The sequence below is a fragment of the Cebus imitator genome, unplaced genomic scaffold, assembly GCF_001604975.1.
Source record: "Cebus imitator isolate Cc_AM_T3 unplaced genomic scaffold, Cebus_imitator-1.0 Scaffold291, whole genome shotgun sequence".
Classification (NCBI taxonomy): domain Eukaryota; kingdom Metazoa; phylum Chordata; class Mammalia; order Primates; family Cebidae; genus Cebus; species Cebus imitator.
In genome coordinates, this window is record NW_016107606.1 from 3209984 (window position 1) to 3235898 (window position 25915).

Here is a 25915-nt window from a genome sequence, read left to right on the forward strand (position 1 = left end):
CTCTGTAACACTAGGGACTTCACCAACTATTGCTTTCCTCTTGAAATTCTCATTTTCCTGGGCGTCCATGCCTTTACTCTCCTGATTCCCCAATTTTCTCTCTGGTCAGTCTTTCCTAGTCTGCATCACTGCTTTCTCTCCATTTTTACAACTTCTAAATGTTGGTCTTACCAGGACTCTTACCATGGGCACATTCTAATTCTGCATTTCTTCTGGGTCATCTCTTTCATATTCATGACTTCAAGTATCTAGATACTACTTCTTCAGGTATCTAGATGCTATTTCACACATTGCCTTTTTTTTTTAAGACAGATTATTGCCCTGTTGGCCAGGTTAGAGGGTATTGGCACAATCTCAGCTCACTGCAGCCTCTGCCACACAGCCTCCCAAGCAGTGGGGACCACGGGCGCACACCACCACACCCAGCTAATTTTTATATTTTTAGTAGAGATGAGGTTTCACCATATTGGACAGGCTAGTCTCAAACTCCTGACCTCAAGTGATCCACCCGCCTTCGTCTCCCAAAGTGCCGGGATTACAGGGTGATCCTATTTCACACATTTCTGTCACCAGATAATGTCTTTCTCTCTTGAATTCTGAACTTACATAGTTAACATTTACCTGATCATCTGTACCCAGTTATGTCCTAAGTCCAACATTTAACTCATTAACATCTTATAATGTTAATAATTTCCAAAATAATTTCCCCTCTTTGATTCCCTGTTTTGATGACTTCTATTTCTACCTACCCAACCTCCCAAGTCAGATGCCTGAGAGTCATCCTAAACTGCTTTCTTTCCTTGACTCTCCACAACCAATCCCCGAACACTTCCCTTCTCTTTCCTAAATATTTTTCATGTTCTTATCCAAATTGGAAGGCTTATGAAAAAGGGTCACTATTAGTAATAATACAAAGATAACCAGTGTAAACCAGGACGCAAGACGATTCTGGGCAAACAACAATGTATAATTAGCCTACAGTTGAGAAACAGAAGTAATTCATTCCAGGGTGGTTTGAGAAAGCACATTGCTCTTGAAGAATTGAGAGAATCACAGCCGGCTTAGTAGTCTAGGGTGTCTGATGGAGACCTACATAGTGAGAGACGAAGCTGGAAAGGTCATTGCAATACCAGATTCTGCAGGTGTGAAATGTTTCTCACCTTGAAATTATCCATGAGTGATAGACAGTACTGGTTGGCTGCTTAGAATTCATTTTCTTTCCTTTCTAGCAAAGCCATCGCCCATGTAACCACATGTTTCAGGAGAAGCTGACCCTACAGCCAGCTCCACTGGTAAGTCTAATTGGTCCAAGGGTCATCTTTATCCCTGTACCAGAGATTGGCTCATGGGGCTAATGACCCAACTCCAGCCAATGACACATCAGGGGAATCTGCTGGAGGATTTCCAAAAAGAGTTTCCTCATTCCAAACAGAAGACCATAAGAAAAGATTGTCATGCCTATAATTGCTGCAGCTATTTTAATTCCAGGTATGAGGCTGAAACAGTCTTTGATGGCCAAGTGAAGAGATGGAAAAAGCAGGATCCAGGATGACTTTGTGAGTTGCTAGGTTACCAACCCCTGCTCTGTTTCTGGACTTCAAATATGAAACGACACTTCCTTTCTTACTTAAGTCCTTAAGTCGGGGTTTTCTGTTAATTATAGCCAATAACACTCAGATATGCCATGAAATTTAAGAATGTGAAATAATGGCCTTGACTTTCACAGAACTGGAAGGAATGTGACTGTCATGTCACTAACTGTCACTATCACTTGTTGGACAATTAAGGCTGCTATTTATCTTACCTTGTGTTGTTGCTTATCTTTCTATGGGATTATGTTGAATATGCATCCAATCTGGAACTTTAAAAAGTCAAAGTCAGTGATAGATCTTTTACTTCTTTGTAGGCCTATAATCCATTACATAACACACACATTTTCTGTCAATCATTAACTCCCTTCTTATTCTACCCACATAGATTTTTTTGGAAGGTGACCAAAATGCTATCTCTATTTGGAGATAATAATTAGTCTCATCTTCATTGGTTTCCTCTTGAATGTGGAGGGAATTATCGGATGAGTAAATTGGAACATGGTGGCCATGTGGCCTGCTGCCCCCGTGTACCACTTGGAGACCAGCCTGGCATGGAAATGACCAGATGTTGGAAGCTGAGCTGTTGGTGAGTGAAATGAATAAGTTAGCTGTTCCACTTCCCATCTGCATGGACAGCTTCTGCATTGCAAAACTGCCAGTGCTTGTCATTTCACATGGCAGCAGTTAATCTCTTAACCCCTTCCTAAACTTGGCATTGGAAAGCCCTCGATGGCCAATTAGGCTGTGTGGGTATATGTACACTAGTGCCCATCTGCCACAGGAATAGAAGCAGTGGCACAATTCAGATCACTACCAAGATACACAGATGCTCCTGGATCTGAGGAAGTGACCTATAGAAAATGAAGAATGACCAGATAAAGGCAATAAGAATGGAAGTAGAGGGGCTTATTAAGCAGCTCTGGATAAGCAGAGAAAGGATGATGGTTCCACATGTAGAGTGTGCCAAAAATGGGCTTGTTGCACAGGTTATTTGAACACAGAAGCAGAGCTTTCTTTCTCTCTCCATTCATTATTTTTCTGAGTAGACTAATAATATATGCTTTTTGTGAAACATTTGAAAAATGGAAGAAAGTATAAGAAAAAAATAAAAATCACCTATATACTTATCTCCTAATATTTCAGTATATCTGTTCAGGCCTTTTTTTCTAGTTTTGTGATCACATTTTTTCAGTCAACAAATATTTTTATTTCCACAAATATTTAATGCATTTTGTATGTGTCAGACACCATGCCAGGAACTACGAATATACTCGTGTTCAATAATTTGCATAATTCCTTATCTCCTAGAACTTTGAGTCTAGCAGAAGTGACATAGAAACACACAACTGCATTAAGAATTATTTAATCTCAAATTTGACAAGCTCAGCAAAGAACAAGTATGAAGTTTTCTGGAAGAATGGGACATCCTAACCTAGCCTGGATGTAGGGAGTGCACCTAAAAGGAAAACTCTGAAGGTGAGACTGGAATAGTGAGAAACTGCTGGCCAGAGGTCAATGTGCTGGTCCTAGAGGGGTAGAGTAGGGCAGGCTGGGAACAGAAAGGAAAATTGCTGGTTGGGGAATAGCTTGCCTGAGGTCTTGATGAGGAGACAGTGACTAGATGGGGGTGAAGTGGCTTTGTGGAAATTAGGAAGAAAAATAGAAGCCAGATCCCACAGGACAAGTATTGACAAACAGCAGCCCAGGGGCCAAATCCAGCACCCCACCTGTTTTTGTGAATAAAATTTTATTGGAACAGAGCCACATCCATTGATTTAAATAATTTCTGTGGTTGTTTTCACACCACACTGGCAGGGATGAATAGTTGTTACAAAGACTGTAGGGTCCACAAAGCTTAAAGTATGTACTATCTGGCCTTTTCCAGAAAATTTTGCTGACCCCCACTGTGGGGTTTTGTGATTGAGCATATGGTGGAATTCTTTTACCACAAGTACAATGGGAAGACTTCGAGAGGAAAGCAAGGAAGAAATCATCAGATTTTTCTTTTAAAAGAACTTTAGCTACAGAAGTATGTAGAGATTAGAACTGGAGACTCTGGATGGATATTGGACACCTAAGAGTATCCAGGATACAGGGATTGGTGGTTTGGACTCAGGTTGTGTCAAGTGAGCACAGAATAAAAGAGACAGATTTGAGGTCTCTTTAGCAATTGTATGGGACAGGACTTCCCAATCAGGTGGCTGATTGGGAAGGGGAAGTAAGGATAGAGAGGTGTTCAGGAACACCCAGGTTTCTGCCTGGTGCATCTGCGTGGATGAGGGTGTCATCAACCACATTGGGAGCTGTTGGGGAGAAGCAAGAGTGAGAGGGAAAGTCAGGAGCTTTTAGCACCTGTCTAGCTTAGTCACGGTGGGTAATATAATAAATCCCTATTAATGGACATGTAGATTGTTTCTATTATTTTTCTTTTTAAAATAATGCTGTGATGCAGTAAAAGGAACAGTCAGCAGAGTAAACAGGCAACCCACAGAGTGGGGGAAATCTTTACAATCTATACACCTGACAAAGAACTGATATCCAGAATCTACAATGAACTCAAACAAATCAGTAAGAAAAAAAACAAACAATCCCATCAAAAAGTGGGCTAAGAACATGAATAGGCAAATCTCAAAAGAAGATATACAAATGGCCAACAAATATATGAAAAAAATGCTCAGAATCACTAATGATCAGGGAAATGCAAATCAAAACCACAATGTGATACCCCCTAATTCCTGCAAGAATGGCCATAATAAAAAAATCAAAAAACAATAGATGTTGATATGGAGACGATGAACAGGGAACACTTCTACACTGCTGGTGGGAATGTAAACTAGTACAGCCACTGTGGAAAGCACTGGAGATTCCTTAAAGAACTAAAAGTAGACCTACCATTTGACTCAGCAATCTCACTGCTGGGCATCTATTATTCAAAAAATACACTTGCACACACATGTTTATAGTGGCATAATTCACAATAGCAAAATTGTGGAAGCAACCCAAAACCCCATCAATCAGTGAGTGGATAAAGACACTGTAATATATACATACACAATGGAATACTATGCAGCCATAAAAGGGAATGAATTAACAGCATTTGCAGTGACCTGGATGAGGCTGGAGACTATTATTCTAAGTAAAGTAACTCAGAAATGGAAAAGCAAACATCATATGTTCTCACTAACATGTGGAATCTAAGCTATGAGGACGCAAAGGCATAAGAATGATACAATGGACTTTGGGGACTTGGGGGGAAGAGTAGGAGGGGGCGAGGGATAAAAGACTACAAATATGGTACTGTGTGTACTGCTCCGGTGATGGGTGCAACAAAATCTCATGAGTCACCACTGAAGAACTTACTTATATAAGTAAATACCACTTGTATCCCAATAACTTATAAAAAAGTAAAATAAAACAAAAATAATGCTGTGATGATTTCATTCGTGCATATATCTCATTGTTTCCTTAGACTATAATCCTAAAAGCAGAATGGCTGGATAAAAGACTATATATATTTTTAAGCTCTTTGAGCTATATTGCTAAATTGTCCTTCAGAATGTTATTTCAATTTATACTTAGACCAGTGTGTGCTGCTGTAGCCATTTTTGGTTCAGTAGGTGCCAAATTGCCCTAGGGTTGGGTGTCAGAATCTGTCCTGTGTCTTTAAAAACAAAACAGCTCTTTTGCTCCCAGCTCAAGGTATTAATGCTTAAAAGATTTTCCATGTTTGAATGGATTTTTGTGGTGCTGGCCTGTAAGTTGACCTTTTTGAGGTGGATAAGAAACATTCTTCAAAACTGTGGTTGACATCCAAGGTAGGAATTCTGGCACAAGAACCTTTCCAGTTCCATCTCTCCTTGGTGTCATAAAAGGTAACTTACAATGTGAGTCACATTAAGCCCCTAATATATGTGAGCTGGTGTTCCAGGCCACATCTTCTCTCTGTCTCCAGAGAGGATTTTGTTTTTTGTGGCACATCCATCTCCCATCCCACTCCAGAGCCACACTTCACACTCCATAGTTTCAGCAGTCAGACTAATAAAGCCTTTTGGCACAAAGCATAGGTTTCCAGCATCAGGGGAGCCCTCTGGGGTGACCATGTAAGGAAAGGGAGGTCTGGTGTTGAAGCCAGGCAGCCTTGGACATGAACCCCAGTTCTATCTATTGCTGGTTATCTATCTTGTGAGGTCACGTAACTGCTCTGCCTTTACTTTCTCGTCTGTAAAATGGAAATTTTTTGTAGCTAGCTCAGAGATTCTTGGGAAGAGTAGTGACAAGGCCCAGCAGATGCTGAGTCTAGTCCCTGGCACTGAGCAGGTATTGGATACATGGTGCATTACTGAAAAATGAAGCTGGGGAGTGGGAGAGGGTCTGTGGAATTTGGGGGACTTCTGCCCTCTGCATTTCAGCTCTATAAACTCTGAGACCCTAAAGTCTCAGAGTTAATCACAACTTAATACACCAAATTAATCACAGCTCTTTATTTAAGAAGGAAGAAATCATGAGTGAGTTTAATTTTCCAATCTCATTTTGGGTGGTCAGCTCTCAAGTAGAGGAAGGTGATCATGGGAGAGGTGTGCTGCAGGGCCTGTCTTCTGCAGGTGTCTTTCTCACTAGCTGAATGTACCACCTGAAACTTACAGCATGCATCTTGTTATCACCAAGATGCCCTTGTGAAAATACAGATATCTTCAATGGAAGCTGCTAGATGTTAGCACAGACTCTGGAGTCAGAGGACCTGGGGATAAATTCCATCCCCCCCGCTTGTTAACTATGTGATTTTGGACACGTTACTTCACATCTCTGTGTCTCAGTTTCTTTATCTGTATAATGTAAAAGTGTTTAGGGAAGAGTAGATAAGATAATGTCTGGGATGTTATAAGTGCTCAATTAAAGTTAACTATTGTTAGTAGCTATTACTAAACCCTGAGATGAAGGGGTAGGTGGTGATATAACTCCACAGAGAATAAACTTAAGTTTCTCGTTCAACCAGGTGAGTTTCCATAGGCTTTGCAAAATAGATGCTATTTCACAGATGAGGGCAACTAAACCTCAGAGAGATTAATTGGTTCTGAGTCACACAGCTTCATCAGGATGCCCTGAAGAAAACAGGATATAATGCATACCCTCCTTTAGCTGTGTCCCCAATAACCTCCTGAATAATTTCTAACTTCCTAAGAGAGGGCTAATAGTGGTAGCCCCTGAAATCCACCTGCACCCTCTCCCTGAGATAGTCTGTAATGGACAGCTCCCAAATGCTTTCCATTTTGAGGAAAGACAGCCTGAAGAGCAACTTGCAAAAGCAGGGTCAGATACCAAGCCCAGAGGCCATATGGATGTCACACCTCGGTTCTTATGGTGATGACTTGGCACGCAGAGATGAAAAAAATCATCTCCAAGACAACGTAGGTGACTTATTTACAGATGATTAATCCCTTTGTATACCACTGCCGAATCAGCTTCTGGCCTCACGCCTGGTGACATGGGGAAAATACCACTGCTTCTGTGTCTTGGGTACATTTCCATCTGCCGGGCATTCTCTGGGTTCCTGGGGGAGGTGAGTCAACAGTCTGTCAATACTATAGATTTAGTGTCTTGATGTGGGTTCTAATGAGAGAGTTCTTAAAATGTTTCACACATTCCCACCCACGCCAGCCACAATGGTAATATCAAACCCAGAGACCAGAAACAGGAACTTGCTTTCTTCCAACTTTAGATCTTTCACCTAATATGATCAGAGAATTCTTATGTCATTCAACATGTCGTTCACGAGTGCCTACTCTGCACCAGACACTGTCCCAGAATAGAAGAAAGTACGCTTACAGAAAATTTGCTATGATCTTGAAGAAACAGAGCTCAGACAATAATTATAATAATATCTCCTGTTTATTCAGCATTTACTGTGTGCTATTTACTGTACCAGGAACATCACAGTTTATCCTCCCCAAAGCCGTTGGCTGTAGGTCCTATGGTTATCCCTATTTTTCTCTTAGTGAAGATAAAACACAAAGAGGTTAAGAAGCTTTCCCAGGATGGCACAGCTGGGCAAGTGGTGGAGCTGATTTTACCCAAGTGCAGTCAATTCTCATTATTTGTGGCAGTTATGTTCTGTAAAGTGGCTATGAGCAGTGAATTAGTGAATATTAAACAGTTGATCCTAGAGGAAATACATGGTTAGATTCCTTTGAGCCTCCAATCAATATGTAACCTGTTTTAATTGTGTTTTGTTTAAACACACCTTATTCAATATGTACCTTTGACTCATTAACATAGAACGCATAGCCAAGAGCACTGTGACCCATGCCCAAATGAAGCTCCTCTTACACATATATTTTCTCCATAAGGCACACAGCAGCCTTCTACTTAGGTTCACTTCAGCACTATGCTTTGGGACCATTTTAAACAGCAAAATCACCAATATAAAGCATAGAAATGAGAAAAAAAATATGGTACACTAAATAGACCACAAAAGGGACACTTGTTCTCAGTCTGAGAGCTGAAATGAAAAAGCAGAGGATCACATTGTTGTCCCACCTCAGCTAGGAATGCTTGTGTTGAGTGTTGAGTGACTCAATTTTTTTGCTGCTCTAAGAATCCTGCAAGTGAACACAAAAATGCCAGGAGTGTTGATTTTAAAGTTACAAATAAATTTTAGCCTGCAGGGAAATTCCATTCATAAGGAGGATTGACTACAGTCTTATTCCAGAGCATGTTTTTACTCTTCACACTTTACCCTGCTGTGGTCAGCAGCTTCTAAGATGGTCTTCAGGGATCCCCACCTCCTGGTCTTCATTCCCTTGATAACATCCTTGGTAATGCCAATGCCCTTGAGTATGTGCCAGATTTAGTGACTCATTTCTAATGAATAGAATGTGATATAAGTTCATAGAGTATCATTTTTAAGGTTCAATTACAAAAAAAACCTATAGCTTCCATCTTGGACATTCTTTCTCTTTAGTTAGTTCGCTGGGAAGCTTGCTGCCATGTTTTGAGCTGCCCTATGGAGAAACCAACATGACTAGGAATATGAGAGAGCCAGCGGGACAATGAGGCCCTCAGTACAGCAAGAAACCAAATTCTGCCAACAACCGTGTGAGTAAACAGAACCTTCCACAGTCAAGGCTTAGAGTGAGACTGTTGCCCTGACCAATATATTAGTTGTAGCCTTGTAAGAAACCTTAGACCCAGAGGTGGTGAGTTAAGCCATGCATAGATTCTTGGCCCAAAGAAACTATAAAATAATAAGTCTTTGTTTTAAGTCACTAAACTTTGTTTCAAGTCAATATGTTTGGGAGTAATTTGTTACAAAACAAAAGGTAACCAGCACAACTGCCTTCTCAAATGCTACATTTGTGATATTGCACAACATTATGAGCTAGATTCTTTATATGCTCTACTGCATTTAATTTTCACAATGACCTGGTAAATTACTGATATTATTCTCATTTTGTAGATAAAGCAACTGTTCATCAGAAAGGTGGAGTAACTTGACCAAGGTAACGCAGCTAAAGGTGAATTGGGGTTTTGACTACAGATTTGATCAACCCCCAAACTCTCAAGGTAGATTTTATTTGCACTATACCATTGAGCTGGGATCCAAATACATTCCTCATGATTTCAAGGTCCATTTTTTCTTCTTTTCTCATTTTATAAAAACAAACTTTCAAGCAAAAGAAAGATTAGATGAGATGGAAAGATTCAGGTGGCCACAGTGATACTCAGTGTCTGCCACTACTTCTTTCTAATCCTCATTTGCAGAAGAAGCCCTTTGAGCAAAGGATGGTGCAAATGTTATTTTTTTACAAAGTCACCCCACCTAGAATCTAATTGTATTAATCTTCTCAGGCTGCCATAAAAGAATACCAGAGGCTGAGTGGCTTAAACAACAGAAATTTGTTTTCTCACAATTCTGGAGGCTGAAAGTCTGAGACCAAGGTGCCGGCATGGTCAGTTTCTGCTGTGGCTCCATTCATGACTTGTAGATGGTCATCTTCTCGCTGTCTTCTACCATGTCTCTCACAGAGAGAAAGAGAGCTCTCTGGTGTATGCTGTTCTTGTAAGGGCATTAATTCCATCAGATTAAGACACCGCCCTTACAACCTCATTTCACCTTACCTCCCTAAAATCCCTGTCTCCAAATACCATCACACTGAGGAATAGGGCTTCAAGCCAGGAATTTGAGGGGGGCGAGTAGGGGACATAATGAATATAAATCAACATTCATTTATTGGCCACTAGTGTCCCAAACTGGGTAGAGATTAAGGATGCCACTCCCAGTGTATAAGCCTGAAACTTGATGTGGAAGGGGACCAAGAGATATCCAGTAACCAAATCAACTTCTTATCTCTCTACTCCTTGATTTCTGGCAGGCACACTAAGACAGATAACCCCTTCAGGAGAGGCCTGAACTTAGGCTCTGTGTAGCATTAGTAAATGGCTCAAACAACTCCAAACTCCTTATTTTACAAATGAGGACCTTGAAGCTCAGAAAGATAAAATGACTTTCCCAGGGTTGCAGAGCTGGTTAGTGGCAGGGCCGGGTCTGGGTTTTAGTGTGGTGGCTTTCATCCTCTTGCCCCTTCCCTTTGGCCAGGCTGGAGGATGGGTGCCCCGAGAAACCCTTAGAAGGAGGACACTGAACAAATCCTTGAAGTCTCCTGGGCACGTGGAGGTTGTGATGGAGGTGTATTGTGAGTGTGAGTGTGTATATGTGGCGTGTTGCTGGGCAGCACAAGGCAGCATAGCTGGCACCTTTGTCTTCCTCATGATTCAGTTTCTTCTCTTGGGCCCCTCTTCCTTTATAAAATAAAAGCTCCTCTGGCAGTTCACTAAGGGTAGGGATTAACAGATTTTTTTTTTTTTTTTTGAAAAGGACCAACTAGTAAACATGTTAGGCTCTGCAGGCCAGACGATGTCTCTTGCAACTCAACCCTGCCACTGCAGCTTAAACGTAGCCATAGCCCATATATAACTAAATACGTGTGGCTGTGTGCCAACAAAACTTTATTTACAAACAGATAGCAGGCTGGATTTGTTCTAAGGGATATATTTTTAGAACTGCTGGAACTACGGTGCTTTCTTTGTTCCTGACAAACATCCTCACATGAACTTACTCATCCCTTCTCTTATCTTATTTTGCCAAGTTCTCAGATTCTAAAGACCAGGACTCCTCATGAATCTGTCAGCCCCCCTCATTCCAGCTCTGGGTCTCTGTGTCGCTGCCACTGCCACCTCGTCATTATCCTGCTTCATGCCTATCACTGGACTAAACACCTTACAGTCTTTATCACATTTAATTTTTTCAACTATACCAAGAGGTAAGTATCACTCCACATCTAACATGACTTGCCTGAGGCTTAAAGAACTAAGTGACTTGTCCAAGGTTGTTGTAAATACTAAGTGCTGATTTTGACCATTTTTTTTATTTGTAAATCCCAAGCTCTTAATAAATTCTCTACTAACTCCTAAATAGATGGTTTTAAACGAGCACCATGAGAAAAATCACCAAAGTGAAAAGAATATAGAGTAACAAGTTGAAGCCTTTAATTTCATTGTAGGCCTAGGGATCTAAAGCAGTGATCACTAGGCCAGGGACCAAATGACGGTGAACATCAGGATCTCCTGGGGAGATTGTTAATATGCACATTCCTGGGCCCCACTCTCAGAGATTCTAATTTCATAAACACATGAGGAGACCCAGGTATCTGTATGTAAGCCAGCATCCCAGATTCTAGGACCAGTGAGAGGTACACAACTTCTGAGGTCCTACTAAAAAAATGCTGCCATCAGACTTGATGTAGCTAAGATGCTTTGGGGCATCCACTACTGCATCTCAGGTCCTATTGGATGGCTCAGCAGCACAGCAGCTCTCACTCTGATTCAGCACTAATGACCTAACAGTATGCTCTGTAGAAAACATAACTGCTGTACTCTAAGTATAGCCCCAGGAGAATGAGAGCTCTGGTTTTCTTTTCTTTTCTCTTCTTCTCTCTTCTTTTCTTTTCTTTCTCAATTCTTGGCATGTCTATGCATACCAAATGAGTGAATTTAATCAGAAACTTTTAATATCATAATGCGGCCCTTTGAAGCCCTGCTAGGACTTTGGGGAAAAGAGAAGGGGCTCATTTGAATTTGAACCCTCAGTAATCTCACTAATACAAATAAGCAAGGGATGACTACTTAGCACATTCACAGTTGGTATTTATGAGAATGTGGAAGTTAAAGCAGGTTTTTCATACGTGATTTTTTTTCTTTTGGTGATTTAGACACTCGCATCTCTACCCCAGCAGCAGCATCTTAGAGGCAGTGAGAACTCTGTCTTAGAAGGTGAGTCTGTCCTTTCAAGTTGACAATGTGTTTGCTTTTGGGTCAATCCCCAGTCAACTGCCCCACATCCATTCTTTCTAGAAGTGTCCCATTTTCCCCATGAATGAGAAATGAATGTGCTATTGTAGGCTTGCAGGCAGAATGCAACATTCTGAGTGTGTACTGGGCTCCCCGGCTTCTACTCCAAACATGCTGTGAATGCTCAATTGCAACCACTGGGTCTCTCCAAACTGACTTGCCATCAAATGGATATTGTTTGTGCGGGGGTGGTAGAAAGTGAGTAATGGCATGTAGTTTCATGGAGATGCTTGTTCTAATCAAATATTTCAAGGTCCAGTGTTCCAAATCTCATTACAATTGTGCTATGAAACGAAATGAGGTATGTATGTGTGTGTGTGTTTGTGAGAAACAGCTAAGGTTTATTTCTTAATCTGTTAGAAAAACAGAAAACATGGCTCAGGAAAAGAAAGAAAACAGAAGTCAAGACATCCATCTGTGATACAGAATAAACCATGACTTAGAATATTTCATGTAATGACTTCAAACCATGGTAAGACTCCAGTGCTTAAGAGCACAGATGCTGGAGTAAGATGGTTGGGTCTACATCTTGGCTCCATCATTCACTGGCTATCTGTCTTTGGAGACCTTCCATAACCTCTGAAAGCCTCAACCTCCTTGTTTGTAAAATGAAAGTAATAATAGTCCTTCCTTGGGAGGCCGAGGCAGGCAGTTCACAAGGTCAGGAATTTGAGACCAGCCTGGCCAACATGGTGAAACTCCGTCTCTACTAAAAATACAAAAATTAGCCGGGTGTGGTGGCGGGTACCTGTATTCCAGCTACTCGGGAGGCTGAGGCAAAATTGCTTGAACCTGGGAGGTAGAGGTTGCAGTGAGTCATAATCGCGCCACTGCACTGAGTGACAGAGCAAAACTCTGTCTTGAAAAAATAAATAATAATAATAATAATGGTCCTTCCATCATTAGGTTGTTGCAAAGATAAAATGAAATAGTGTAGTAAAAGCACTTGCATGCCTGGCACTTAGTAGGAGCTCAATAACTGTTAGCTTTCCATTCATCAGGTTTTCATTCAAAAAATATTTATGAAGTGCCTGTTACATGCCAAGAACCATTTTTAGATACGTATGAAAAAGCAGTGCACAAACAGATAGGAATCCCTGCCTTTATTCTAACAGGGTCAAACAAGTAAAACACAACTGATATGAAGTGGTGTCGAGAACTTTGGAAAAAATGAAGCTGGGCAACAGTGCTAGATAATGGCAGAGTGAGCAGGGGTAATTTTCCTGCTGCCCCTGAGCTGCATGAGGATTGAAGTTTGGGACATAAGGACTGGTGTGGGAACATTGAGTGTCTTGTAATGATTGAAGAAAGTTGGGAAAAGAAGCATAAAGACATTAGCACTGACCTAATGATGTCAAGGCAGAGAATATTTAGAGGTGAGATAGGAATAGAGTTTTTTCCTGAAACACACAGACTTCTGGGGCCTCCACTTTTTCTCTGCTATTAGTTACTGGAAGCTTTGGAAGAAGTGGCTTCGTAGACCGTGATTATTATTAGCTTTACTATGAAAGGTTTCCCAGCTTGGGATCAATGGATGAATTAAAGGGGCATCTGAAACTCCTGAATATTTTTGTAAAATTGTATACATGTTGGTAGGTATGTGCAGGGAGAAAGTTCATACATTTTATCCCGTTCTCAAAGGGACTCAAGATCAAAACAGGGTTAGAACTGCTTGTCTCCTTGGTTCATAAGAAGGTGACCACACTGAACCGTGTCAGTGGACAACTCTTGTCCTTGCAAGAGTATGAATGGTGCTCCCTTTCATCCTCCAAGCTGTGTAGATAATTTTAGGATCTCCTGGGCTGTAAGCCTCCTGCCTTACTTCTTTGTTTGATGCATTTCTACATCCCTTAGACGGCCTTCAGCCCTGGGTTGAAAAGAGGAGTCTAGAACACCTTTCAAATGGAACATTGGGACTGCAGGTTGTACAGCTCACTATCCGCCTAGGCTGATGTCCTTGGGTGTTCCTTGACCACAGAGGAGAGGACAGGAGTGGCTCCTCTTTAGGAAGCAGGGGTAAGTTTCCAGAGGATTCCTTCCAACATGCTGTTTCCCATAAGTTCACTTTCACACGCTCCCTTATTTCCTAAACTGAAACTGTGACATTGTGCCAACTCGGCTGTAGGCAGCACAAAGCGAACAACAAAGCACAACCAACGGGACAGATGATGAGAGCTGGGGATCCCTAACACTGGGGACTTAGTGGTGAAAATCCTGGATCTTTTTCCACTGGACTAAGCTTGAGGTATATGTCTGCGTGTCCAAGAGGCTTATCGAAAATGGTGACTGGAAGATCCTTCCTTTCTAGGCACTTAAAATGTCTGAATTTTGCTTCCTTATCAGCAAAACAAGCACAGGTAAATGGAAAGTAAATGTTAAGCTGCATAAAGAACCAACAGAATTAAATATAGATGAGTGACCTAATTCTAGCATCCTCACCCCTGACTTTCTGCTTCATTTCTTTTAAGTTTTCTTATGGGGCTACCACTTTATCTGCACAAGAAAGACTTTGGTTAATGACTTTGGACTCCTTTGGGTCTTCTGACCTTGGAGCAGCCAGGAAATAGATTTGTGTTCACAAAAGAGAGGATCAAGAAGAAATAAAAGCAGGAAACTGGGAATTGGAGTGTCCATTGAGAAACATACCCTCTGTCATTTTTGGAAGGCTCGTTGTTTAAGTTTGGAAGTCTAAGGCCATCGGTGGATTATATTACGTTTGCTGCATGGCTTTGGGATGATAAGTGGAAACCCACAAATGATGGGCTTTCCAAATGACTCAAATTTATTATAAAATTGTTGGACATAACAAAAGATTGTTCAACATGAAACGATCTAATCTGATTAAACCAAACTTTTTCTTAAGATATACCACAACATAGGCACATACACATTCATTTGGGAGAGAAGAGGCCACAGCACCCCAATCTTTATACAGGGTACTGTGATGACTTATGTGGGTGTGGCTTGAAGTTCTGGATGCTCTCTCGCTCAGAAGTCACCTCGACCAGTGCTGAGGATGGGATCTTGGATGAGGGCCAGAGTTCCCGGTCCAAGACTACATCTCCAAGCAGCAGGACAGTGGAAGCAAGTGTCATGAAGCCATGCAAGCTCAGGGCCCTTATACTCAGTAAACCATCCTGGATATGACCAGCATGCATACTGGCCCTACCACCCCCACCCATCAGACTGTAGACTTTACATTTACACAAATCAGGCAATCGTAATATGTTGATCCTGATACTATCCAGTGGTACTCACTGGGACATTGGCAGCTCTACTGGATTGATATGATAAAGTATCATGGGGCTCAGAGTCATAATTGAACATATACACCATACTGTACAGAGGTCATGGGTCAAATTGAGTCAAAAAAATTATTTTTTCACTACTTTCATGTTGTTTTTGCCCTCACAGTGGGTTGGTTGGTTTGCTTGTTTCTGACATTCACATTTTAAAACAATGAAATTTTACATGACAATGCAATTTCTGGTTTCGTGTGTGTGCATGTTTTTTAAACAGAGGATATAGGTTTCCTAGGCCTTCATTATCACACACCAAACAGGAGCAGACATTTGCTTTCCATTTGGCTCCTGTTTCTACCTGGCACAGTGTTCTGTCCCTGCAGGCGTGTCACTCTGCCACCTTGATTTGGAAGCCTAGATTCTCCTACAGTCTCAGGTCCAGACTGGTGATATCCAAGATTCCATTTAAGGAAGGACCTTCCCAGTGACCTTCTCTACCCTTTCCAGATGGTAGATCTGTGTCTGTGGCAGGACTTGACATACCATGGAGAGACTGTGAAGAGATCCCACAACTTCCTTAATATGAGGGCACAAGTGTTAGAATGCCCCATGAGTAAAGGGGAAATGTCTTAGTCCATTTGTGTTTTAAACAAAATACTTTAGACTTGGTAATTTATAAACAACAGACATGTATTGCTTACAGTTCTGGAGGCTGTGAAGTCCAAGATCAAAACACCAGCATATTCAGTGCTTGGGAAGGCCCTATTCCTCATTGGTGGCACCTTCTATGTGTCCTTATATGATGGAAGGGCACAGCAGCTCTCTGGGGCTCTTCAATAAGGGCACTAATCTCATTCATGAGTACAGAGCCCTCATGACCTAATTACCTCCCAAAGGCCCTGCCTTCTAATATTATTAGCTTGGTGATTAGATTTTACTGTATGAATTTTAGGGGGACACAACATTCAGACAATGGCAGGAGGGGAAACCTCAGCTTTTCTTTTTCTTTTTCGAGACAGAGTCTTGCTCTGTCACCCAGGATGGAATGCAATGGTACGATCTTGGCTCACTACAACCTCCACCTCATGGGTTCAAGCAATTCTCCAGCCTCAGCCTCCCGAGTAGCTGAGATTACAGGCACCCACCACCATACCTTGCTAATTTTTGTATTTTTAGCAGAGACAGGATTTCGTCATATTGGCCAGGCTGGTCGCGAACTCCTGATCTCAGGTGATCCTCCTGCCTCAGCCTCCCAAAGTGCTGAGATTACACATGTGAGCCACTGCACCTGGCCGCCTCAGCTTTTCTATCACAAAAGCTTATCGGTAATTTTCTCCTCTAACTTCCTCATTCATAAATGTGAAAACACAAGCCAAGAAAAGTTCCATGGTTGTTCCAAAGTCCTACACCTAGTCAGCAGTAGATCCAGGATGAAGGTTTAGGTCTTCTGATCCTTAGCCCAGATGATTTCCCTGCTCCTTTTCCCTTGCCAGTGTGTTATTCTGGGATGAAACCATCACTCTGTCTGCCCTCCCAGCAGAGGCTTCTTCATTTGTTTTCACTTTCTTTCTCCCTGCTGGTCAGTGGTCTTGAATTTTACAAGTACTGCAAGTGTGAATTGCCTTGTGTTACATCTCTTGGTTGGAGTCTATGGCAGTCAATATTTTCTCAGGATGGTATCTCTCAGCAAGACTTAAGCCAATAAATGGCAAGCAGGCAATCAACAAGGACTTATTAATCCCCTGATCTTTGTTCAGCACCACAGGCTTTCTAAAAACTACTACATTTTATTCCTCCTGTAGCAAGTAACATACACCCTTGTCAAAGTCGCTTAAGCAAAGGACGAATTTATTAGTCCCAGAATACAATATCAAGTCATGGGAAAGGCAGGGCCACAGCTGGGTCTTGGGAAAACTAGAAGTAGAACTCCAACAAGATCAGTATTCTTCTCTGTTTCGAGCTCACATCTACTTTTTACTGTTTGTTGGGCTTACTCTTCACATGGTAGAAAAATGTCCACCAACGTTTCCTGATTGTATCATTTTTATTTTGGCCATGGGAGAGAAAATGACATCCTCATTCTGGGTCCTCCAAACCTATGGAAATTCTCTGATTGGTCTCACCTAAATCAGGTGCCTATCCCTAGACCAATCAACCATGGTGGAGATGGAAGCAGGGGAGATACTCAGGTCAATCAACTGTGACCTGAGGTGGTCTGTGTTGTACTAAGAGAACAGCTTCCACCATAACTGTGGAAGTAGAATGGGCTGAAGGTGCAGAAGACTGTCTCAGAAAAAAAAAAAGAAAAAAAGGAAGGAGTCTTAGGAAGACTAAACATTGTACCCAGTACATCTGCATATAGGATTTTATAATTGAATAGGGAGTTAAGAGTTACATATAAAAACAGCAGTGATAAGAGACTTGTTTTACTGATCATGAGATGAAGCAGGGCTCCTTACAGGGGCCTGCTGGGTTTCCCCACCCCCTTCAAACCATGAAAATAAAGAAAGATTTGAGTCCTTTCAAGGGAAATTCTAGGTAAGGTACCTAGCTTGCCCTGCCACCAGCAATTAAGGAAGTGTGTGAATAACCCGCTAAGTAAGAAGGCAGTAATAGTTTAAACAATAGTCACTCAAGTAAGTTAGAGTCACATGTTGTCTATTTTCTTATAGAAACAAAAGCTAACATCTTAACATATGTTCTTGAGTTATTTTCAGAAATCTCAATCCTCCTACCAGATGTAAAATGTTGACTTCTATCATGTAGACTTCAGAAAATTGGGAACTGAGGACTTAACTCCAACTACCATTCTTTGTTCTATTTTTTTTTCCCCTAAGGAGCCTGGAGAGAGTCACACCCATAGGCCAAACCTTAACATTCCTTCCTGCCGACCCCAAGTTTTTAGACAAAGCATTGCTTCCTTAACCAATTGCAAATCAAAAAAATCTACCTATGACCTGTAAGCTCTCACTTCAAGATGAAACTACCATGGCAAAACTATAACTGAGACAGTGAAAGAGATCTGACTTAACTAACTCCATTTTGCTTCTAACCTACAAGCTGTCCTTTTTTATTGCTGGGGATAGGCTGAACTAACTTTGGGAGGAATTTAGTTTACAGTTTATAGTTTAGAACAAAGACAATAACAGCCCTTTCCAAAAACAAACCCCCTTCTTGCTTGGGGAGTAGACTGCCTTTGTAGGACTAACAAATTAGCCAGAGCCGAGATCGCGCCATTGCACTCCAGCCTGGGTAACAAGAGCGAAACTCCGTCTCAAAAAAAAAAAAAAAAAGAAAAAGAAATTATGGTTTAGCAATCATGTAGCTGAAGGCTGCAAGATTTTGACCCTTCCCAAATTGCTCCTGGGGATAACATCACTGTTATAAGGCTAAGATCAGTGTTTGAGATATTTTGCAGATTTTTCCCTCAGTGGATCAGCTGGTACCACCCAGATTAATAAACTAGTTTATCTGATCTTGTGCTACCCTCTGCACCCCACCCCCGCCTGGAACTGACTCAGTGCAGCTTTGATTCCCTATGATTTCATCTCAACCTAACCAGTCAGCACTCCTGACTCACTGGCTGCGCCCCATCCACCAAATTATTCTTAAAAACTCTCATCCCCAAATGTTCAGAAGACTGATTTAAGTAATCATAAAAATCTAGTGTCCTGTACAGCCAGCCCTACATGAATTACTCTTTCTCTATTGCAATTCTCCTGTCTTGATAAATTGGCTCTGTCAAGGCAGTGGGTAAGGTGAACCCTTTAGGTGGTTACAAAGATACTCCCCTTTTTTGGACCAAACCAATGTATAACCAAGGGGTATCAAGTTATAATTTTCCCTGTAACTTCTCCTTTCCTGAAATATAGCCCTACCTTTAAAAACAATTCCTTGTAAGTAACTGGGGAGTTTGTGTCATAATCATCAGCTGCCTGATTCTTCCTGCTTGATGCCCTGCAATAAATGCCCCACTTTCTCTTGTAGCAAATCCTGGTGTCATTGTTTGCCTTTTTCTGTGCACTAGGCAAGCAGACCCAAGTTCCATTCAGTACTAATTATTAGAAATAAGTGTGCAAAATGGGCTGGTATTATCAAGAATGACACCATCTTTTTCAAAATGCTGGCTTTTTCAAATTGAAATAGTGGGATAGAAGAAACTTAAATGTGATTCTTTCTCCAGGAGTCTCAGTTGTACACAAAATCAGGGTGAGTTTATTAAAAGCAGCACAAAACACAGAAATATAGGGGATGGTACAAAATTTGTATGATGCTTAAAATAAAGGTACAATTTTTAAAATAAAAATAAAAAATTCAAGATTTTTGGCCAAGCATGGTAGCTTATGCCTATAATGCTAGCACTTTGGGAGGCTGAGGTGGGTAGATCACCTGAGGTCAGGAGTTTGAGACCAGCCTGGCTGACATAGCAAAACCCTGTCTCTACAAAAAATACAAAAATTAGTCAGGCGTGGTGGCATGCTCCTGTAGTCCCATTTACTCAGGAGGGTGAGGCAGGAGGATCCCTTGAACCCAGGAGGTGGAGGTTGCAGTTAGTTGAGATTCCACCGCTGCACTCCAGTCTGGGTGGCAGAGTGAGACTCTGTTTCAACAACAAAAAAAGAAAAATTCCAGCTTTTTGGCCTGGGGCTGCAGTCTTCTTCTCAATGCACTCTAGTGCCCTAGTAAAACTGATGGAGAAGTTTTAAAAGTTTGGAGGGTAAGTGGAAGTTCTTGATAATTGTTATCAAGAAGCCATGTGGTTTTAGAATACTTTGCTCCGCATGTTCTCACTCATAGGCGGGTGTTGAACAATGAGAACACATGGACACAGGGAGGGGAGCACTACACACTGGGGTCAGTTGGGGGAAATAGGGGAGGGATGGTGGGGGGTGGGGAGCTGGGGAGAGATAGCAAGGGGAGAAATGCCAGATGTAAGTGATGGGGAGGAAGGCAGCAAATCACACTGCCACGTGTGTACCTATGCAATAATTTTGCATGTTCTTCACATGTACCCCCAAACCTAAAATGCAATAAAATAAATAAATGGGAAAATAAAAAAAGAATACTTTGCTCCTCTGAGCTAAAAGAACTTGAGGTTGGTGAGGATGGACGATAGAGACTGTGCAGGCGGATTCCTGAACTCCCTCTGGCAATAACATTCTGTGTAGGTTTTGTTTTGTTTACTTTGGAAGGCAGTATTTAAACAATAGAGCCACAAACTAGATGAGGTTGAATTAGTTTATAGTGCTTTTACTTCAGTTCCTGTATCTAAAGACTGTCCTTGTGATTAGCATATTACCATCAGTACTTTCTAGGAAAATGCTGCTTAAGTAATGCAAATGAGTCGAGCTGTTTTGCTAATTAGGGGGACTAGAGTGAAGGATACCAGGTCTTAAATAGGACAAGAGAATAAAGAGAGAATGGAAGTAGTTGGAATGAGGTCAGTGAAGGTGGGAGGCCCTTGGTTAGCTGTTGGGTAGCTGCCTGAGGGGTAGTTGAGCCTACAAAGTAGGTTTGGAAACATGAAGGTGATCTTCTCCCTGGGATAGCTGGCAGTACTGACTTTGCACTAGGCTTTTCACATCTATTCCAATGGAGGCCACACTCTCCTTATGTAGGACACATCTTCCCACTTGTGTTCTAAACACCTCCCTTTCTCCCTTGTCTTGGATCAATTGATTTCTAGCAGATATCACTTATCTTGTATATTCCTGACCTCTGTGTCCTAGTTGGTATCTTCCATCAATATTGTATTAGCTCTTCTTCACACTGCTGGTAAAGACATACCTGAGACAGCAATTTACAGAAGAAAGAGATTTATTGGACTTACAGTTCCACATGGCTGGGGAGGCCTCACAATCATGGTGGAAGGCAAGGAGGCGCAAGTCACATCTTACGTGGATGGCAGCAAGCAAAAAGAGAGCTTGTGCAGGGAAACCCACGTGTAAAACCATCAGGTCTCATGAGACCCATTCACTATCATGAGAACAGCACAGGAAAGACCTGCCCCCATAATTCAATGATCTTCCTTTGGGTCCCTCCCAGAACACATGGGAATTACAGGAGCTACAAGATGAGACTTGGCTAAAGATGCTAAGTCCCTTCCCATATTAAACACCAGACAATAACACCACTGACTTGATGTCAGCCCCTCAGTAGTGGAATTCTATCTCTTACCATTTACAGCCAAGCTTCTTAAAGTATCCATACTCTGTTTTCACTTCCTTACCTCCCATTGAGGGATCAACACAGCAATTCTTTGTCTATTTCCATTATTGTATGGAAATTCCTCTCTCTGAGGTTACTAAAGACATATTTGTTCCCAGGTCCAGAGAATATGTCTTCACCTTTGATCTCACTTGACCTCTGAGAAGCATTTAACTCCTTGAGTCTTCTAGAAATTCTCTTCTGGTCTCCATGGTATCCCATTCTTCTGGTATTTGGTCCCCCTAAGTCTGTCTCTTTTTGAACCCTTTTTCTTTTTCTCATCTCTGTTCTTTCTCTTGTGTCAGGGAGAAAAAACTTTTTCTTATACTCTCTTAGATTCAGTGTCTGGACCCAGGGAATTAAACTAATAAGGGAGGGATTAACAGAAGGAAAGGTATAATTTTTATTTAATATTTACATGCCCAGGAGTTCACAGAAAAGAAGCGAAACTCAAAAAAGCAGTTACATTCAGGGGCTTATATGCCATTTTATCAAAAGTAAGGAGGCTTGGGCTTCAAGGGACGATAAATTATAGAAAAGTGACAAAGAAATATATGGGGAAGTTAATGGAAAATAAAGATTGTTTTAGTAAGGTCTAGTTATACACATTTGTTTTGGTGTTGACTGTGAAACTCCTGTGATAAGTATGCCCTTGTCATCCTGGCATGAAGGGGCACCTTCCCCAATGGGAAATGTATTCCCTGTTTTTAGGCTGATAAGGGGAGGGCAGAAAACTTCCCTGCATCTGTTGATTCTCAGTTGCCTTCAGCTCAAAATAATCTTTGTGCAAAAGCAGCCTGTCTTGCAGTGGCACATTCTGATTCCTTTTACCTGCATCATCAGTTTTTCTCAATATTCAACCATCCCAATCAAAACACAACTCAACTACTATTTCTCTCAGCTTAAAAGAAATCCTCTCTTGACACCTGTCCCCAGTTTGGCTTCCCACCATTTCTCTTCCACTCAAAGAAAACTCCTGACGAGAATGATCTATAATGGTCAGCTTCTCTTCTCACTTCTCTCTTGAGCTCCCTCTAGTCATGCCTTTGCTCCCGACTCTCTGCCAAAACAGCACATATCAGACAACTTGGATATGCTAAACACTTCTCAAACTTAATTCATCCAAAACTGAACTCTCCTGCCCCACACTTGTTCTAGCCACCATCTTTCCCAATTCAGGGATAACAATCCCATTCTTAATTTATTCAAGCCATCACCTTGAAATCTTTTTTCTTTCTTTCATACCCCACATTTAGACTCCTCACATTCTGTTGGCTGTGCTATTGACTGAATGTTATGTCTCCCCAATCCCACCCAAATGTCTATGTTGAAGCCCAATCCTCAGTGTGAAGGTGGGGACTATGGGAGGTAATAAGGTTTAGATAAGGTCGCAAGGGTGGAGCCCCCAGTGTAGGATTGATGTCTCTCTCTCTTAGTGAGTCTCTGTGTAGAGGCTTCAATCCTACCTTTTCCCTTGGCACTGCCCTAGTAGAGTGTCTCTATATGGGCTCTGCCTCTGCAGCAGGCTTCTGCTTGGGCACCCAGGCTTTCCCATACATCCTTTGAAATCTAGGTGGAAACCACCAAGCCTCCTTCACTCTTGCATTCTGTGTACCTACAGGCTTAACATCATATGGAAGCCTCCAAGGCTTATGATTTGTGCCCTCTGGAGCAGTGGCCTGAGCTATGCCTAGAGCCCTTTGAGCTGTGGCAGAGCCAGAGTGGCCAGGATGTTGGGATCAGTGTCCTGAGGCTGCACAGCGGATCAGGGTCTTGGGCCTAGCCCCCCAAACCATTATTTCCTCCAAGGCCTCGGGGTCTGTAATGGGAGGAGCTGCTTCAACGATTTCTGAAACAGCTTCAAGGCCTTTTCCCCATTGTCTTGGATGTTAGCACCTGGCTCCCTTTTGGTCATGTGAATCTCTGTAGTCAGTGGTTATGTTACAGCGCTTCTCTCCTGAAATGCTTTCTCTTTCTCTACCACATGGCCAGGTAGTAAATTTCTTAAGTGGTTATCCTCTGCTTCCCTTTTAATTATAAGTTCTAACTTTAAGTCATTTCTTCACACCTGTATCTGATCCTAGGTTGTTAGAAGCAGCCTGCCACCTCTTGAGTGCTTTTCTGCTTTATTCTGTCAGATATCCACGGTCATCAGTCTTAAGTTCAACCTTCCATAAATTCCTAGGGCATGAACACAATGTAGCCGAGTTCCTTGGTAAAGTGTAGCAATGGTGATGTTTGCTCAAGTTCCCTATAAGTTTCTCATTTCCATCTGAGACCTCATCAGCCCAGCCTTTAATGTCCATATTTCCATCAGCCTTTTGGTCACGACCACTTAACTCGTCTCTAAGAAACTCCAAACTTTCCCTTATCTTCCTGTCTTCTTCTCAGTCCTCCAAACTCTTCCAACCTCTGCCCATTACCCAGTTCTAAAGCTGCCTCCACATTTTCAGGTACTTTTATAGTAATGCCCCATTCTTTGGTACCAATTTTCTGTGTTAGTCTGTTCTGCATTGCTATAAAGGAATATCTGAGACTGAATGATTTATAAAGATAGTAGGTTTATTTGGCTCACAGTTCTCTGGGCTGTACAGACATAACAGTAGCTTCAACTCAGCTTTTGATATGGCCTTAGGAAGATTTTACTCATGGCAGAAAGTGAAGGTAGAACAAGTGTGTCATGTGTCATGAGATGAAGCAAGAAAAAGAGGAGGAGATGCTAGTTTCTTTAAATGACTATCACTCTCATGAACTAATAGAATGAGGACACACTCATTACTTCAACGGGGGCACAAAGCTAGTCATGAGGGATCCACCACCATAACCCAAACCCTCCCTATTAGGCCCACCTCCAATATTGGGGATCACATTTCAACATGAAATCTGGATGGGAAAAATATGCAAACCATGTCACTTTATATACTCAAATTAATTTCCTTGTAAGGAAATTTCATCTCACTGCTATTAATGGAAAAAAAAAAGCAGTACAATTTGCTATATAGGAAAGGTATGGCTCAACACATTTACAATAAATACGTAGCCATTAGATAAAAGCATACTTCTATATAATTTAAACTCAATTTAGCACCAATGGTATTGAAATGACATTTTGGGAAACATTTCCATAGATGCCCATATTTCTTGGGGTTCTGCCTTAGATCGTCTTTTCATACGCTTTCCATGGACAAACTCATCAATGGCAAATGACCTCAATTTCTTCATTATTCCAACAACAATTCTCTGATGACAACTGGTATCTTGCAATTTAATTCAATTCTGACACTACCCAGAGTTAGCACAGATCCCACAAATTAAGAACAACATCCTTCACAAGATTGCCCCCACTTTAGAACCTAAACATCAGTCTCAGTCAGCCACTGACTGACTAGCTACAAATTCAGGGGTTTCTATGACTCCCTTAGGTTCAGTAATTTGCTAGAACAACTCATAAGCTCTCTGAAAGTGCTATTCTCATCATTACAGTTTTATTATAAAGGATACAGCCTAGGAACAGCTAAATAGGAGAGGCACCTAAGACAAGATCGTGGGAGGGGTAAGGACACTGAGCTTCTCTGCCCTCTCCTCTAGGAATCCAGGTGTATTTGTCTCCCAGCACATCAGTTGTTCACCAACCAGGAAGCTCCTTTGAGCCTTGGTTTCCAGAGTTTTCACTGGGGCTTCATTATGGTTGATTGATCACATCGTTGATGACTGATTAAATCATGATTGATTAAATTACCGGCCATGTTGTTGAGCTCAATCTCTAGCCTCATTTCTCTCACTTGACATTGGGCTGGCAGCCTAAAGTCCTAATCCTCTAATCACGTGATTGGTCTTTCTGGTGACCAGCCCCCATCCTAAAGCTTTCTAGGAACCCACCATGAGTCATCCCATTAGCATAGCAAAGATATTGTTGTTACTCAAGGTTTTAAAATTTTTGTGCCAGGAACTGGGACAAAAATCTGATATATTCTTTGTGTATGTATGTGTATATTATATCACATACATACATACATATATATATATATATATGAATCACACACACACACACACACATATATATATGAATCACAGATTTATATCTCAATGCCTACCTCTCATCTGAAATTGAGACTTTCAGATACAACTGCTACCTGGGTGTCTTTTTCAGGAGTACCACTTATATCTCCAAGCCGTCAATATTCGTAAATAAATCCCCATCCCACCCCATCATCCTAACCAACACATATACTCTCTTTCTCCTGTATTTCTTCTTAGTAAATGTGATGGTAACACCATTCAACCAGCTACCTGAATCTGAACCTGTGTTTTACCCTTGTTTTTTCTTACTCACATACAGTTTTCTTTCTTTTTTCTTTTTTTTTTTTTTTGGAATTTTTTTTTTTTCTTCCGCTTCTTTTTTTTTTTTTTGTTTTGATCTTAGTTTAAAAGTCATGGTTTCCAGAAAGCCTTTGCTGGTCTCCCAGGACT

The 25915-nt window shown here is 41.5% G+C and overlaps 1 long non-coding RNA gene across 2 annotated transcripts; it reads left to right on the plus strand.

The window, feature by feature from the left end:
• The first annotated feature begins 505 nt into the window (after positions 1-505).
• LOC108285119 lies at positions 506-16297 on the plus strand. 2 transcript variants are annotated; one of them, XR_005195986.1, is made up of 6 exons: positions 506-3068; positions 8551-8684; positions 9046-9088; positions 10736-10909; positions 11858-11918; positions 13851-16297. It is a non-coding gene; the product is annotated as an uncharacterized LOC108285119 (long non-coding RNA). The 2 variants fall into 2 exon arrangements; XR_005195985.1 differs by having other exon boundaries at positions 8551-8682; positions 9046-9103.
• Positions 16298-25915: the final 9618 nt, after the last annotated feature.